Source organism: Ambystoma mexicanum, chromosome 5p (assembly GCF_040938575.1).
Source record: "Ambystoma mexicanum isolate Mex_15411 chromosome 5p, UKY_AmexF1_1, whole genome shotgun sequence".
Taxonomy (NCBI): Eukaryota; Metazoa; Chordata; class Amphibia; order Caudata; family Ambystomatidae; genus Ambystoma; species Ambystoma mexicanum.
The window spans coordinates 484720148-484739033 of NC_090930.1; the positions used below are offsets into that span (position 1 = coordinate 484720148).

Here is an 18886-nt window from a genome sequence, read left to right on the forward strand (position 1 = left end):
AAAACTCTAAAACTTGCACGTAGGGTTGCTACATGTGATGCATGTGATCAAATTTGTAAAATATAAAGGACGGTGTTTTTGAAACATGTGTAGCGCAATCATTGTGTGGCAAACCACTTTGATCTAAAACCCAATCAAGGTAGAGTGGAAGAGCAGTCAGGGCTTAGTCTCAATAAAAGTGTCAGGATGGTCTAGGGCTACAATGGGTCCACACAGAACACAAGCAATAATTCATGTTAGTCAGTATCAAAAATATAACTAGTATGCCTTTTTGAACACACCGAGCATAAAAAAATAGGTAAATAATTTAATAAAATTTACATATAATACATTCACCATTAGACATAGGATGCCATATTCATTAAGACCAGTATTCCACAGGTGAGTACTTAAATGCAGGAAAACCATTTACATTAGTTAGAATACTTACAACTCCATTTCCATCTGTTTTATGAAGTACAGCTCTAAGATGTATGGGGTTTTGTGCCTAAAACGTCACGAGATCCAACTATTGTTTCTTCAGCAAAGGTATTGCAGAACTGATGCAGTGGGATGTGGTGGTGCTTTAAAGTTCTTTAAAGTAAGGTCACTATTGACCTCAAGTTAGGTAAATACCCCCACTCTATCCTATTCCCAAGGTAAGTCCTAGAAAAGGAAGCTTAGCCCAGGTTCAACGACAAAAGGCCAGGCCAGGGGTAGTTTAGGGACAAGGGCTCTACACCCAATGTTACCCTATAGGAGATCTGGGAGTTGGCAGAAGCAGGTTTGGCCTGACTCAGATTCTTCCAGGTGACACTGCAGGGCTTCCAGAATTCACTAGGACTCCAATCTTCTGTCCTTTGTTTGGATGAGGGGAGCCAAGTGGTTGCGGATGGAGTGGTCACCTTTCGTGTCTGGAGTTGGTTCTCACCAGATGGTTCCAAACAACTTTGTGAAGACCCCATCAAGTGAAGAAAAGGTGCAGGACTCCAAGATACCTCACACAATTGCAGAAGGATGGTTCCAGCAGAGATCACCAGGGACAGGTGGTGACAGGCTATCATCCAGCAGTGAACACAGAAGCAGCCCAGCACAGCTTCCCTTGTAGTGAGATGGCTGAAAATGCAAGTGCGAAGCATCTGCTCGGAACAGTGACGCCTGCAGCAATGTAGCCTAAAATATACTTGGCCAACCGAGAACTCAGCAGGGGACACAACACTCCAGATTAGGTGGGACGCCTTTAAGGCGACTCTGAGAAGGGCAATAATTGCGATTAAAGCGAGAAGGGATAGGGAATTACGAGTAGAGGAGGCGCGGCTAGAGGAAGCATTAAGGGGGATAACGGCAAAAATGGGGAAAAATCAAACCCAGGCCATCAAAACGGAGTACAGGGCAGTTCGGAGTCAGTTGGACCTGATCCAGACTCGAGCGGCTGAACGGACCTTATTATACTTCAGGCAGAAATTTTACATTAAAGCTTATAAGGCAGACCGGCTTCTCTCGAGAATGCTCAGAAAGGAGCAGAAGGAGAAAACAATATTAAAAATTAAGGTGGGGGGTGGGACTACTAGTACGAGAAATGAGGATATTTTGAGGGAATTCACCCGATTCTACTCAGCTTTGTACGCATCCGATACTCTGGCACACACTGCCCAAGTACGTTATCTAGATAAGGTTAAATTGCCCCGCATAACGCAAGAAGAGAGGGAAATGCTGGAAAAGTACATCACAGAGGATGATGTCAGGGACGCAATTAGATCACTGCCCAATTTTAAATCGCCGGGTCCGGATGGCTATGCCATGGAATTTTACAAACGGCATAAGGAAATACTTAGCCCTATCTTAACCGCGCTCTATAACCAAATAGGGCAGGATAGCGCAATCTCTCTATAACCAAATAGGGCAGGATAGCGCAATCACGAGATCTATGGAGGAGGCGAAAGTTGTCCTCATCCACAAAAAGGGCAAGGACCCAACCGAGCGCACTTCCTATCGCCCCATAGCTTTGATCAATGTCGATTCCAAAATACATGCCAAGATCCTGGCAAAAAGACTAGAACACCTGGTCCCTAAGATAGTCCATCCGGATCAATCGGGATTTGTCAGAGGCAGGCCGACCTCTGACAACGTCAGGAGGCTGGCCCACATTATAGAGAAGGCTTGCAAGAGGGGGGCCCCGCCCTTTTCATGGCAATCGATGCCGAGAAGGCGTTTGATCGGGTGGAGTGGGGATGCCTCTTTGAAACCATGCTAAGGATGGGCTTCGGTCCAAAATGTATGGATAGGATTCGAGCCAATTATAGACACCCAATCCTCAGACTAGTGGTGAATGGGCAATTGTCAGACAGGGTGCATGTCGAGAGGGGCAGCAAGCAGGGGTACACTGTACGCTCTTCATTTGGAACCATTTCTCGAGGTGGTCCGAGCCAACCACCTCATAACTGGCATCCCTTTCGCAGGCCAATCGCACAAAATAGCTGCATTTGCGGATGATATGATACTCTCTCTCACCCTCCCGTGTTCATCTATACCAGCAGTTGAAGCCGAACTGGCGCGCTTTGGCAGTGTGGCGGGTCTGAAAATAAACGCCTCTAAAACAGAAATTCTCAATCTCATGGTCCCGACGCCAGCAGCCATCGCCTTGAAGCGCACTTCCCCCTATTGATGGGAGGAGCACTCTCTCACCTACTTAGGACTAAAATTGTCGACAAAGCTGGAGCTGATGTACTACGCAAAAACTATCCGCCATTACTAGAGAAATTAAAGAGTAAAATGGTTGACTGGGGCCCCTTAACGATATCTTGGTCATGGCGTATCAACACTTTAAAAATAACAATACTCCCTAAACTCTTGTACCACTTTGCTGCCTTGCCAGTCCACGTTCCCCCGGCCTTCTTCAGGTCCCTGAATAAAATTACCAGTAGATTTGTGTGGGCCAATAAATCCAAAAGAATAGCGGCCAGGGTGATAAGAACCTCCACCGAGCGGGGGGGGGCATGGGCCTACCTGACTTTAGGGGGTATTATAGGGCGGCCCAGCTGAAGGTCCTCCGGGACTGGCAAAGACGACCGGGGGAAAGTTTGGAGGCCCACGGATAGGGCGGTGCTGGGGGAGGATCTCGAGGGGGTCCTGTGGAAGCCGAAACAGGACAGGCCTATCCGTATGTATTGTAGTGCAATTCTAGCCCTGGTAGCCCGTACCTGGGATGAAGCAGTGCAGCTGGCCCACCTAACAACGCACCCATCGCCCTTCACCCCCCTGTTCACGAACCCACAGTTCACCCATGGGCTCAATACTGCCACCTTTCAAGCCTGGCTCCTGGGGGGGTGCAGGATGTTGCAGGACATGTTTGAGGGGACCCAGGTAAAGCAGTTCGAACAATGTAAGACTGAATTTAATCTGAGTGAAAGGGAAAGGTTTTGCTATTGCCAACTCAGACACTGGCTCAGTCATCCCATCCTAAAGCAGGCCGCAACTCGACAACTAAACCCCTTTGAAAAGTATCTTAGCAGGGAATCGGGGGACAAGCACCTGATCACTGCCATATATAGGCACATGAAGGTGGGAGAGGTGCCTCCACTGCGGTCCTACTTGAAGAATTGGGAACTAGCTACTGAGTCCGCAATTGAGGACAATGACTGGAACTGGTTATGGAAGCAGATACCAAAGCTAACAAGATCTCTTCAAGTAAGGGAGATGTGGCAGAAGTTGCTCACTCAGTGGCATCTGACCCCCGCCAGACTTAATAGAATGTATCCAGGGGCCTCCCCTTTGTGCTGGAGACATTGCGGCGCTGTGGGTACGTGGGAGCCCATATGGTGGGAGTGTCCAAAAATCAAGAACTACTGGGCGGGGATCTGGGACGCACTTAAGTCAAGTTCTGGGAATTAATCACGGGGGCAACAAAGGCTTGGCGATACAGGGCTTGGGGGGGACCCTGGCATCAAGACCAAGACGGGCCGCAAGCTTTACGCAATAATGACGATGGCTGCAGCAATGGTTCTAGCCCGCAGATGGAAAGCAAAGGACCCGCCACAGGATCACAAATGGGTGGCAAAGATGTGGTCCCTAGTAGCTCTTGAGTGGCTCACATACTCACTACAAGGAGATCATCTAAGGTTCAAGTCAGACTGGGACTCCCTACTTTCGTATTTGGTGGATGGTACTAGGCAGCGGTGGTGCCCTCGGAGCATGCGACTTTTGGGCATAATAGACGACTCTGATGTAACAGACTTATGCAGGGGCAATAAATTTAGCGCATCCTATAGGGACTTGGTGGGGGGGAAGTGGGTGGGAATGGCTCTTCGGGCGAAGCGAGGGAGCACTGGACTGCTCTTGAACCCTGGGAGCGGGAGGAGGGAGGAGGGGGGGGGGTGGAGTTGTGGTATTCTGTTTAAAGTGTTGTTCTGTTTTGGAAATACCAATAAAAATCAAATTTAAAAAAAAAAAAATATATATACTTGATACTTCCGAAGGCTTCCAAGGCATGTATCCTTGAGCAAGGGTCAAGACTTGTTGATCCCACAGGTGCAATGGTCGAAGCACCAACAGCATCAGTCACAGTTCTACTGAATTCGTTTGTTGTGCTGATGGATATGTATGGTTAAACAGACCAAAGGAGTAAGGAAGGCTCTGTGTATTAAGGCTTGGTACAATGAATAACATCAGTGCCATGAAACTGCAGAATATGGCATAAAGGTCTTCAGTGGGAATTAATAAATGTGCTTGTTGCACTGATAGAAGTGTTTAGTGAAACTTGGAAGCAGAGCAGAGAAGTGATTGATTGATTATTTTTATAGCGCCTATACACACTGTGTTTCAAAGCGCTTCAAGGCAAGGGAGGGAGCAGGGGAAAAATACAATGACATTCTTACAAGGCCTTGAGACAATAAGAATGTGACATTACTATTGTACTAGGCCGGGTGACATTTCAGATCGTGCAAGAACTATGACAAACATAAGGAGAGGAGGGGGTTGTGTAGGAGATGAGACAGAGGAGGAGAAGAACAAAACAAGCGACTATCGTACTAGGCCTGACGACGTTTAGGGTAGTGTTGGAGGGGGAGGAAACAAACAGCTAATATCGTACTAGGTCAGATGACATTTCGGATAGAATAAGTGCAGAGAATATAGAAAGGGGAAGGGGGAAAGAGGAGAGGGAAAATATGGGGAGAGGAAGAGAATACTAGAGATGGTGAGTATGTTGAAAGAAGAAGAGACAGGCAGGAGGGGCAGGCAACAGGCAAGCAGGCATCACAAGCATAAAGCAAAGGGGGGGCAGCGCTATGGCACAACAAGTTTGCATGAAACACAGCCAAACTTGAACTAAGCTAAATGCATGAAAACAGCCAAACTAGAACCAAGCTAAATGCATGAAAACACAGCTACATTTGAACCAAGCTAAATGCATGAAAACACAGCCAAATTTGGCAGTGGGTGCAAACACGGTGCAATCAGACGTGCAAGCATGGGGGACAAGCAGAGAAGGAAACAGAGTCCAGAGAGGATAGAAACGATGTCCAGAGGAGGGAATTTACCCATAGCTATGGAGGTGTTATGGAAGTCCAGATTCCTTGGTGAAGTGAGGTAGCAGCATCATGGAAGTACAAATGCACACATAAGAAAATACCTCAAGAAACTTTCTGGTGGCAGACAGGGGCCTTCGTTGTGGGCCTTGTTTGGTCTGGGCCGGCTCCCACCTCCCAGTTGCTCTGATTGGCCTTTCAAGCCCAATATTACCAATGGGAAGGGGAGTAAAGCCAGGCTAGGTAGCACACCAAAGATGAAAAATAATTGTGCCATCTTAAAATGGCCAAGTCAGTGAGGCTCCAATCCATTCAAATAGGGATAAAACGAAAAACCCAGAAGTGGGTTGAATCAGGAGAAATAATGGAAAGGGAGAGGTCTGTCTGTTCAGTATCAGTACAATACATTGCATCAGTACTAAGAATCTGCAGCAGTGGTTTTGGTGTGTGGATGATGGGAGCAGAAAAGAAGTTATTGATAAAAACTTCTAAACTGTGCAAGACGTTGGTGGGTAGTTAACAAAGAGCTGCAGGGAGTACACGTCAGGAATATTTATAACTAAAATCCGACTGAAATGGCAGGGTGCGCAAAGCAAGGAGAATCACAAAGATGAATAGTGATGTGGTGCTTTAACTGCCCTTCAGTGTTTTTGATGGACAAAACAAAAACCATGAACATAAACAAAAGGAATGGAATGGTTTGTATCTGTTACTGTGAACTCTGGAGCATTGCTGCCATTTTAGTGTTGGAGTGGGTGTTCAGAACAATGCTTCTGCCTGACGGACTCACTCTGGCAGAGCTCTGGCCTCGTTGGTGACGGGAGGGAGATGAAGAACCCTGTCAAGGCCTTCCTACATACTATCTCAGAGGAAGAAGGGAGAAACCAAGAGGGAGGGACCTTTCTTCTTCATTAACAAGGGCTTCTTGTATAGAGTTAACACTATTGCAGAAGGCCCACCCAGGACTTGGATCGTAGTTCCCAAAACCCATCAGCGGATTGTATTGGAAATTGCCCTCCAACATCTGACAGATGTACACTTGGGAACAACCAAGACACAGGGACAGGTAGTGAATAGGTTCCATTAGCCTGGTGTGTAGGCCGACGTGAAGAGCTTTGTTCTTACCTTTGCCCTGTGTCAGAAAACCAGCACCCACACCCCACCTCCACTCCAACCTTTGCCCATTATTGACATTTAGTATTCCTGTATTGGTATGGATATTGTGGTACCACTTGAACCTTCTAGGCTAGGAAACCAGTATATCCTGGGGATTTTAGATTATGCTACAAGATTTCCTGACGCTTTCACATTAAGAAATAACATCACAACAAATATTAAAACATTGGATATTTTATTTTTCTCGAGTCGGATTCCCTAAAGAAATCATGGCTGTAACAAAAGTTATTCTTCATATTAAAACACTCCAAACCTCAGTATACCATCCGCAGACGGATGGCTTGGTTGAGTGTTTTAATATGAATATGACATTAAAAAGTGTCCTTGGGGTACTGGTAGAAGCAGATGGCAGGAATTGAGGCACGATACCCCGGGGCCTCTGCCAGCCGGAAGAGCCCCCCCCGCCCAAGGGATTTCACCCTTTGAACCTCGGGAACCCTGAGATGTGCTAGACACGTTGAGGGAGACCTGGGAAGAAAAGGAACAAGCTTTATTGCCCTGGTCTGACGCCGCCCAGCGTCTGAAAGAAAATATGTCCGGGCTACAGTTCATTCCCATCTCACGAGAACCCAATAACACCAGATTTCACTTCCTGATAAGAAAGCTACCCTTAGATAATTTTCCATTGGGCAAAAGGTTCATGTTTTGTTACCCACCTCTGGGAATAAAATGCTATCTAAGTGGCATGGGCCATATGATATGTTGGAACAACCGATTTCCGCAACTACCAGGTTTCTCAACCAGACAAGCAAGTGGAATTTCAAATATATCTTATTAATCTTTTGAAAGAGTGGAGAGAAGACCCGGTTCAAGCTAAGTCAGCAGTAATGGCCAGTCTTAACAGAAGATCCAAGTCAGAATAACCAAAATCCCTCAGACCTTTCCCAAAGGCAAAAACAGGTTCTTCATGAGCTGCTAGAACAATGTTCCGACATCTTCTGTAATGAGCCCGGAAGAGTAAAAGGGGTCTTGCATTATAGTTGGACTCTCCCTTGGAATCTTAAACCCTATAGGATCTGAGAGATGTGATCATACAGGAGTTGGATAAAATGTTACCTTCTGATATAATCGAAACTTTGCTAAGTACCTATTCCTCCCAATAGTTCTTGTTGAAAAGCCTGATAATACCAGGAGGTTTTGTATAGACTTACAAAAGGTGAACAATTCACAGTTCAATAACTAACCCATGCCACGGATTGATGATTTAATTGATCAATTGGGTTCTGCTGTTTAATCAACTTAACAAAAGGCTATTGGCAGGTGCCAGTAAAACCAGAGGGCAAAGACAAGACTGCTTTCTCCAATCCTGTAGGATTGTATCAATTCTAAGTTCTCCATTGTGGTCTCCAGGGGGCACCTGCTACATTCCAAAGACTTCTGGGCCAGGTACTCCGTCCATTTTAGGCATTTTGTGGGGCCTATGTCGACAATATCGTCATGCATAGTAAAATGTGGAACAAGCATTTGGAGCATCTTTACCAAGTAACAAAAGCCATGAGTATCACTGCTAACCCTAAAAAGTGTTGCCTCACTTGGCCGGCAGTAAAATACCTGGTTTTGTTTTAGGAAATGGGTTTGTGCAGCCACAAACAGAATAAAGTCAAATCGGTACGAGACACACCAACACCAAAAAACAAAAAAAGGGATCTTAGGGCATTCCTTGGATTAGTAGGATATTATAGAAGATTTATACCCAACTATTCTTCCATAACCGCTTGCCTTACCGACAAACTTAAACATTTGAAGCCACAAAAGTTAAACTGGAGGCCAGAAGAACAAGCCTGTTTTTCCACTCTCAAGCAAATTCTGTGTAATGAACCAATCTTGAAAGTAGCTAATTTTAGCAAAGACTTCATCCTATAAACAGATGCATCCCAAGTCGGGTTGTGGGTGGTCCTTTCCCAGGAATATGCTGCTGTTTAACACCTGATTCTGTACATCAGTTGAAAACCATTTCCTAGGCAAAGGATTTATGCCACAATTGAACTTGAAGCATTAGCTATTAAATGGGCCGTAACTTACTTACGGTATTAACTGACAGTGAGGAGATTCCAGTTGGTCACTGATCTATACCCTTTAACCTGGATCAGTCTCCAGAAGGATACTAACGCTCGAGTAATGCGCTGGTTTCTAGATTTACAGCCTTATTCTTTTACTATTGAACACTGGAAAGAAATAGATCAAGGAAACATAGATTACCTTTCTAGTTTTCCAGTAGATGCAGAAGAAACCAGCAACATTAGGGAAAGGTTATTTGACAAATCTAGCAAAGTCGTCACTACTTCTCGGGAGGGAAGTCTCCCCTCAGATGACCTGGGAAACGCAGAAGCTACCTGGCTCTGACCCGGGGAAGGGTGGGTGGAATATCTGCAGGAGTACCACATGGGGGAGAATATATCTCCATGTTGTTCTGCACACCGATCTTGTTTAAACCCCCCACCCCTTCATAATACTGAGACGATAAAGGGATGGATTAAAGAGGACCACTAGAAGCGGAATGCCAACGCTGCGTTCTACTTGTTGCAGGTCAACAAGTGCGGGACATTTAGAAATGGCACACCTGAACAGGGAGAGAGACTTGCATCTCCTAACGCTGGTTGGTATACCAGAGGAGACCAGGCTGCAGATCGGAGCAAGGAGACTGGCGAAAACGGCGTTCAGGAAAGTTGCTTTAGGGCAAATGCCGCATACTATTACCAAGGCGAGCGAGCCCAAATAAGGGAGCTGGGACATGTGCTGAGATTAAGACTGTTGAGGACCCAACACATTAAGAATATAATTTCTTGGATCCAAAAAAACAAGTGAATGTTGAATGGTTAAAGCCCTGGCCAGAGAGTAAACCAGTCAAGCAGCAAGTCTGGGACTCGCAGTTATGTGAGGAAAGCAAAAGCCCAGGCAGAAGAGTAAACCAGGCATACTGGGAGTCCGGGACCCACACTGAAATGCGAAAGAAATAAAAACCCTGGCAGTACACTATACCAGGGGCACAAGAAACAAGGGGGAGAATTCCCCAATTGTGAAATCTGGAAAAGTAAAAGGCTGAAAAGGGAAGAACCATACATACCCCTTTTGAGAAAGGGACATTTGAGGTCCAGAAAGCGAGAAACTGTATGTCTAAAAATACTATATCACTGGAGGAAACTTCAAGGGAAGAGCCGTCCCCCTTGAAAGCTTGGAAGTGATATTTTAAAAGGCCAGAAGCAATCTAGGGGAAGGGAGTCCAACTCTTTGTGAACTTTGGACCTGTCAATCAGGGGAAGGCTCGCTCGAAGGCTTCCATTTCCAGATGGCTCTCCGGCTGTATCATGTACTGTCATCGGTTGGCAAACCGACCCCTGCCTGGCCGTCCGAGAGCCCATTCCACCAGAGCGATCGCAGCTACCACGGCGTTCCTATCTGGTGTGCCCTTGCTGGACATCTGCAGGGCTGCTACGTGAGGCCGACGCACACCTTCACGAAATTCTACTGCGTCGATCGGGATTCCAGGGAGGAGTCCAGGGTCGGCCAAGCAGTGCTGCGCAACCTGTTCGCCTTAGGTGAGGCTGGTGAGGAGGTAAGATTTGCTTAATGTTGAGTTTGATGTGATGCTTAATGTTGAGCCTTTGCCACCTCCCGTGGTTGTGCATGTGTGTACTGCTATGTATTCTTTATTCATGAGCATGTGAATCCATGCCAGACCCCATGCTGGAGAAGGAACAAGTTACTTACCTGTAACTGTTGTTCTCCAGCATGGGCCTGGCATGGATTCACATGCGAACCCTCCCGCCTACCCCTCTGCGGCTCTTCACTTGGTCATACTGCCACTTCACGTGCTACCAAATCTGAAGATGGCTGCCAGAGGCGGGGCTTAGGTAGAGGGCAGTCATTGGCTGTGGTCAGTATGACGCAGAGATCAGTGATTGGTACTACTACGAAAGACAGATCAGAAACGAAACTGATACTGGTTTTTTCTTTACCGAGGATTCCCAGCCTGACGACGGGGAATATTCATGAGCATGTGAATCCATGCCAGACCCCATGCTGGAGAAGGACAACATCTCCTCCCTCGCCCCGGCTCTTGCGACATCTGCAACCACTCCTTTGCCACTGGCTCTTTCCTCCTATCTATCAAGCACTTCCTTGTGTACCTTATCCTAAATAAAGCCATCTGCTGACCCTTGCAGCCCGGGTAAATATCACCCCATTTCCACCACACCCTTCCTGGGTAAACATCTAGAAAAGTTGGTCCTCCCCCAACTGATCCTTCATATGGAATTTGCTGGTTACATCCATGACCATCAATCTGGATTCCAGGCACCCAGAGGAAAAGAAACTTCTCTCCTGAACACCAATGACGACTTGCTTGTGAATCTTGACTAACTCTCCTGCTGTTCTCATTCTCTTCGATATCTCCTTTGACATCACATGCAAACATTCCATCTTCCTAAAACGGCTGAGTGAAACCCTCGGTATCACGGATTGGGCAGTGGACTGGCTGACTTCTTTCCTCACTAAACGCCCCTCTCCCAGTTGCAGCTGGGTCTTTACTCCACCAATTCTCTCACTACCTGCAGGGTCCCTCAGGGCTCTATTCTATCACCATGGCTCTTCAAGATCTATCTTTTCCCTCTTGCTCACCTGATCTCATTTCCAGTGTTATGCTGATGACACAAAGCTTTCCTTCCCACTTCCCTCTACTACCTCCTCTTCCTCTTCCCTCATCCCTGATTGTCTGACGGCTATCCAGGCATGGTGTGCAGCTAATGACCTGTGTCTGAATGCCAGTAAAACCTAGATCCCTCTTATTGGGACACCTGCACCCTGTCCCCTCTGGTCTCCCGCCTTGGGCACTCTTCCTTCACCTTCCCATGAGTCCAAAAACCTTGGGGTCATCTTCGACTCCTCCCTCTCCTTCACCTCTCATATCTTGGGACCTTGCAAAGAAGGCCCACCTCCAGCTTCAGCTCCTTTGAGGCATTCTCCCTTTCCTCACCTTTTCCCAGAAGTTCAATGTTTCCAGAGCTCTGGTCCTCTCCAGGCTGGACTACTGCAACAGCCTCTTCCTCAATCTCCACCTTAACTCCCTATGCCCGCTTCAGCTAATCCAGAATAGCTTAACCTTGGCCTCAAGCTCAGGGACTGTATCTCTCCAGCCCTAAAATCTCTCCAATGGCTCATGCTGGCCGCAAGGATCAAATTCAAGGTCTTCTGCATCACCCAAAAGGCTGTCTAGGGCCATGCTATCTTCAACTTTCTCTCCCTAAATAGCTCCCTGCCAGAGCCCTCTGCTTCTCTAACTCCAACTCCAACTCTCTGCTGGTCAAACGCTTGTCCAAGCAGAGAGCTGGGGGGCAAGTCTCTACCCGGCTGGTGCCTCTTGTTGGAACATGCTCCCAGCCCCTCTCAAACTCGAGTCAGACCGCCTAAAATTCCGGAAACCTCTCAAAACTCTGCTTTTCTCTACTTCTTTCCCTCTATCCCTCCCCTGCTAATCACCCCACTGTTGGTGAGACTGGTGGCCAGGACCTTCATGAATCTCACTAGTACCAGGCCCTTGCCAAGTCAACACCAGCACCCCCTCCCCCCAGCACTGCCCCTGTCTGCCCCCACCTGTGGCATTCCTGCGCCTTGCACTTGACCAACAGCTCCCTCCCCTGGCATCCTCAGCACTTCCCTCCCAGGCCCTCACCAGCCCTTGCCCATTCCTTGCTCCATCCCTCCCTACCCCCCCAGCCCCTAGCACTTCTCTCCATAGCACTTAAACGTCCAAATGCGATAAGGCCTAGTAGGACCACGATTGTATACTTTGTTTTTATTATGTTTTTTCCTCCCCTATTCCCTTCCCCATTTTGCCTTGTGGCCCCTTGAAACACTATTTTGTTGTACAGGCACATAACAAATGCACAATAAACAAAGATGTCCAAAGCAAACATTTCCTGTGTCCGAAATCCTATCGTAGCCCTCTCATTCTAAAAGTAACCCTCAGGTGTTTTTGGGTCAAAAAGTGCAAACATTTTCAAGTTCAACAAAAAGCTATGAATCCAACAAAAGTTCCAAATGGATAATGTTCACAGTTCAAGGGAATGACTCCCTTACCCAGGTGTCTCTACTCCAAACAAAAGTTAAAAAGAATAACTAAGTTCTTTGTTGCCCAAGAGGATAACCCCCTCCTCTTGGTGTGACTTCAGCTTTCACGCTTTCTCTCCAGTTCGGGCGGTGCGTCTCTGCGGCTGATGGCAGTCTGCGCGTCGCTGCGGCTTCTCTTGCCAGTGCACAGCTCCTTTACCTCACGTACCGCTTCAGGGTCTGCCTTGCATGCGAGAATGAGTCATCGATCCAGACGCTGCCTCCCTCTTTCCTCGTGCTGCTTTCCATTTGTTAAAGTAGCAGTGTCTAGTGTTAGACTTACTTTAATATTTCCATGCACCCGACAGGAAAATGAAGGTGTCCAAACTCTAGCACTTCAAGAGCCAAGCTGCCAAGTTAGTCGTGTGAGGTTGAGGATGCAGCATTAGCCCCAGATTCTGAGATATGTTGTAAGGGCAGGACAGCTTCATTGTTGGGCAAACTGACAATTTGAGGAGGTGGTAATACCACGTCTGACGTGCCCACATTAGAGCTATTGGAATCAGTGTTAAGTGCTCCTGGTCCATCTTGTGGATTACTCTGTTCAAGAGTGGGGTCGGAGGAAAAGCATATGCAAACATCCCTGACCAACTGATACACAGTATGTTACCCTTGGATTCCTTCTGCAGGAACATGGAAGCGAAATTTAGGCTTTTTGCATTTTCTTTTGTGGCAAAGAGATTCAGGTCTGGCTGCCGTCAGCGCATACAAATTTTGTTTAGAATGTGCAAATGTAACTCCCACTCGTGTTCTGAGGATTGATTTGTGTTTCTGCTTAATGTGTCTGCTAGGCAGTTGTGTTCCCCTGGAACATGCTGCAATTGGAGATGTATTCCTCTATGGAGGCTTTATTTCCAGATTTTCTTTGCCAGTGTGGATAGACTTAGGGAGTGAGTCCAGTGGTGTAACACAAAATGTAGGGGACCCCTTGCAAACCATTTTGAGGGGGCCCCCCAACTCAGCAACAAATCACAGGTCGTACAACACTGTGGGCAGGCCGAGATTATCACGCTTGCACAATACGCATGAACGTGCTGCTGAAAAGGGTTTGCCGCACAGTGTACTAGGAGAAAGATATAAATATGTGTTTTTAATCAATATACAGCACACTTTCTGAGAATAATTGGCTAAAAAGCCAGAGTGTTGGCAATTGTTTTGTAGGGTAACACCAATCCAATACATGCAAGTCACAAACAGTGCACTGGAACATTAATGCTTTGCTATTAAAAATACGATGCCACATAGAAAACATGTCCCACTGGCTGCACAATGAAGACCAGTGTAGACACATTATAACATTACAGTAAAGTATGCCAGGCCACATTCAGTCATACCTAGACTGGTTGCACAAAAATGCCAGTCGAAGCAATAACACTCATCAAGAAGAGAGCACACATTGAAGCCCGGGTCTCTGCTGCCTCTAACAACACGGCCAAACTCTTTAAAATCTGCACAGAACTGGTCAATCCTGATGCGGTCTCCACCTCTCCTGTTCCCTCCCAGGCCCTCTGTATGGCTCTGGCCACTCACCTATCTGCTAAAACTCAGGACTCTCTCTTTCTCTCTTTCTCTCTTTCTCTCTTTCTCTCTTTCTCTCTTTCTCTCTTTCTCTCTTTCTCTCTTTCTCTCTTTCTCTCTTTCTCTCTTTCTCTCTTTCTCTCTCTCTCTCTCTCTCTCTCTCTCTCTCTCTCTCTCTCTCTCTCTCTCTCTCTCTCTCTCTCTCTCTCTCTCTCTCTCTCTCTCTCTCTCTCTCTCTCTCCCCCTCTTTAACCATCTCTACCTCTCCTCCTCCTTTCTCCTCTTTCTCTCTGACAATACCTGACAAGGTTTCTAGGCAAGTCTGATCCATGAAAGTGTCGTCCAAACAGGTGCTCCCCCGCTCCTCTAGAACCATGAAGCACCATATTGACACCCTTGCTGCACCTTGGCCGATTTCTGTAATCACTCTTTCACCACTGGAATGTTCCCCTCTCCCCTTAAGCACTCCCTTATGCACCCACTCCTCAAGAAGCCGTCTGCCGATCCTACGTGCCCGGCAGACTATCGCCCAATCTCCATCACCCCTTTCCTGGGCAAACTCTTGGAAAAAAGCTGGCCATCTCCCAGCTTACTCTCCACCTTGAATCTGTTGGTTGTCTCTATGACCATCAGTCTTGCTTCAGAGCTGCCAGAGACACGGGAACCTCTCTCCTGAACACCCGTGAAGATCTGCTCTCTAACCTTGATTCCAGCGTTCCTTCTGTCCTAATCCTCCTTGATCTTTCCTGTACTTTCAACAGTCAACCATGCCATCCTGATCAATCGACTACGTGAGAACCTGGGCATCACGGATCAGGCCCTGGAGTGGCTGACCTCCTTCCTCTTGGACTGCCCCTCCCAGGTCCAACTTGGTCCCTTTCTCTACGCCACCTCTCTCTCTACCTGTGGCATTCCCCAGGGCTGTATCCTCTCACCCTGATTTTCCAACCTCTAATTTGCCCCTTTGGCTCACCTGATCTCTACCTTCTCCTCTAACTTTCAGTGTTATGCGGATGGCACTCAGCTTTCCTTCAGGCTCCTCTCATCTCTTGGTTATTCCTGACTGTCTATCCATGATTCAGGATTGGTGTACCTCCAACAATATCTACCTTAGTGCCATTAAGATGGATATCCTTCTCATTGGGACCCCTGCCCCTGCTTTCCCTCTCTCACTCTGTCTGCCCACCTTGGGCCCTCTTCCTTTGCCTTCCAGCGAGGCAAAAAACATTTTGTCCTCTTCGACTCCACTCTCTTTCTCTCCTCACATCCCGGACGTCGCCAAGAAGTCCCACTACCTACCAGCTGCTCCTCCTCAAAGGGACTCTTCCCTTTCTCACTTCCCCCATGAGCTCACTGTCTCCAGAGCCCTGTTTCTCTCTAGGCTGGACTACTGCAACAGCCTTTTTCTCAAGCTGCCTTCCTCTACTCTCTGGCCTCTGCAACAAATACAGAACAGGACAGCAAGACTTATCCTTGGCCACAAGCCCAGGGATCATATCTCTACAGCCCTGAAATCTCTCCACTAGCTCCTGGTGTTTGCAAGAATCATGTTCAAGGCCCTTTGCATTGTTCACAAGGCTTTCTGGAGTCGGGCCCGTACTATATCCAACACTCTCTTCCAAAATACCTTTTTTCTCGATCCCTGCCCCAGGCTACCTCCAACTCTCTAAGGGCTAGACGCTTCTTCAGGCAGAGAGTGGGGGGTAGATCACTCTCCTCTGCAGATGCCTCCCTCTGGAATGGCCTCTGTTGTGTATGGCTTGTCTGGGTGATGCAGGAATTTTGTGATGTCACGTGGAGTGTTGATGCTTGAGTCTGGAATGTATGGTTGAGTGTTCTAGCCTGGTCAGTTGGTCAGCCCTCTTCCTGGGTGATGGGCCGCCAGTGTTTATGTCCTTTATGTAACTTGAATGTAACATATGAAACTGCTTGTATGGATACCTATGAAGCTGGTAATAAACCTAGCAAGTCAACCTAAGAAGGCTGGAAGCTGCTTCATGTCATCCTCCCTGCCCCTCTATCACTTTAGCGGACCACCTGATGTTCTGGAAGCAGCTCAAAACTTTCCTCTTCTCCTCTGCTTTTCGCTCTGTCCCTCCCCTGCTGACCTACCTGGCCTACCTGTCTGCTGTACCAGCTGGTTGCTTGGCTACCCTCAGAGTCTCATTGAGTCCAGGCTCTTTCTTGATCAGTCACCCTTGCACTGCCTCCGGCCTACCACGCACTTGGGGACTGTAACTGCAACCCTACAGTCCCTTGTTCTCCTTTCACTACCCAGAGCCGCACTGTCCTGGCTGCACTTACTCAGAGCATTACAGCCCTATTTTCCCCTCCCTTCTTCCTTGCACTTCCCCCCTCCCTTTCCCCTTGCATTTCTCATTCTCGCACTTGCATGATTTGAATGACACAAGGCCTAATAAGATCATTTGTCTTGTCCACCTTCTATCTTCACTCCATTGCTTGTCGCGCCAAGAAACACTTGTTTGTTTGTTTATTACTTGTGTACAGGCATGTTATAATAGACTTATATCACATCATTTTATCACAGCTGCTCAAAAAAATATACACTGCTGCAGTAAGAAATGGCTAGACTGGCAGCACCCAAATGCCAATCTAGCCAGGTAATTACACTTAGCAGGACTGCTTTATCAGAAATGCGTAGTTAAAAAAGTAATACCAAACTGAGGAATAACTAGACTGGCAGCACGAGAATGCCTCTCTAGCCACTAATACCACATATCATGCCTGCTTAGCCTGGACATGGACAACCATTATGATTTATCGCACAATCCCACCGCCCACACATCCGCTATCCCTCCCATGCCCCAACCTCAAAAATCAGCTCCTTGGTCCAGAATTACCTTCATGTCCCTCTTCCTTGTCCCAGAGCTTATGTTTGATGCTCCTTGCCTCATAGTTAAGTACTGGGATGAGGAAGAGTGGGATTAGGAATCATGAAGATACAGATAGCTAAGTCAGGCATGACCTTCATGTACCTCTACCTCATCCCATTGCTTGTGTATGAGGCATGCTGCCTCATACACAAGTACTGCCTCATACATAAGTACAGGGACAAGGAAGAATAGGGCTAGGAGTAATGACGATTACCAATAAGTAATTAAGGCATTTGTTAGGGAGAATTCTCTGTTTAGGCAGAATTTCCTAACCTAGTGAGTCCCCCAGCAGCTTTGCTGGATTTTTGGGGTTTATTTTTTTTTCCTGCCAAGAGTGAGACTCTTGTACCCTCACTCTTGGGCATGATTTGAGTGTGTTTCTTTGACTCTAGATGTGTTTAATGGGCTATGGGGTCTTTTACTCCATAGGGCTTCATGTGTTTTTTTTATGTGTGTTACACTGCACCCTCAGTGCAGTAACACAGGGGTGTCATAGTGACCCCCCAATATAGACTCCATACCCTGGGACTGACTACTGTCTCCCAGGGCATGTAAAGTCACCATTGACTTTACTAGTCTCAAATTCTGAACAGAACCAGTACAAACCATCGTATTGTGGACGTAATGGCCGGGGCAATTCGATTGCCCCGGGGTCTGTTAGTCGAGGGGGCATGTCTTCGTCCCCCCTGATCGAGTTTTGGCTGGTGGCAGTGGATACTACTTTTTATATTCGACCGCGAATATATCTCTATGGGATTTCCCATTGTTCGAGGCTACCAACTTTCATTATTTAAATCCTATAGCCTCGAACATACCGCTGGTTTATTTGTTTAATATTAATTCTCTGGTTGGTATTTTTTGCCAGAACTCGGTTCTAAAATGGCGTTTGTGTTCGCTTCTGTGACTCCAACCCAAGTTGAGCCCTTTGTTCCACTTTTTGGCAGGCTTCTCCACAGAAGCCTCCAAAAGTGGTGCCACTCTGTCTGGGTACCACAGAGGGTGTGGGAGGGGGTTTAGGCACCCTGGACTGAGTTACCTTGGTAACTCAAGTCGCACTCTTGTGTGATTGGCCCAAGTGGTGAGCCGGCTGGCTCACCACTTAGCATGTTTGATTGACAGCTAGGCTGAGTGAATGGAGGTATGCTGCATAAAAGCAGGGCTTTGGAGACTGGAACTTCAGAAGTCGCCACAGGACCTAAGAATCCGATGAGGGAGAAGCTGAGTCGACCTGCTACGATGACACCACCGGTGGAGCCCTGCTGGACCGGCTCACCACTTTTCCCAACGACAGAGGAGATCTCCAGCCCGGAGAGTCTTCTTCCTTCGACTGGTGGGGATAACCAGTCTGCTTCCTTTTTCGCTTCCTGGAGCATCTCGTGGCCGCCTTGCCTGTGCCAAGCACCCCGGCAACCGGGATACCACATTTTACCACTACCGCGAATCAAAGGGTAGTACCTTTAACCGGAAAACTCTGCGGCTGGTTTCTTCCCTGGCAGTGCAACGACCATCATCCTTCCTCCACGTCCAGATCTTCTCTTCCTATGGATGACGCTGTGACTTGCACCCGCTGCCAGGAACAACTGCCCCCGCTGGAGGATCCTTTCCACATAAGGTACCGTGTTCCGCCTGGCTTCCCTTGCAACCGACTGTACGGGGTAGATTTAGCCCCCGGCTTTCGACCCTGGGTTA

General features: G+C 47.5%; 1 protein-coding gene across 2 annotated transcripts in view; it reads right to left on the reverse strand.

The window, feature by feature from the left end:
• LOC138481032 (fibronectin type-III domain-containing protein 3a-like) overlaps positions 1-18886 on the reverse strand; it is a 2755868-nt gene that overhangs the window by 1242306 nt on the left and 1494676 nt on the right. The gene's annotated exons all lie outside the window — the stretch shown is intronic.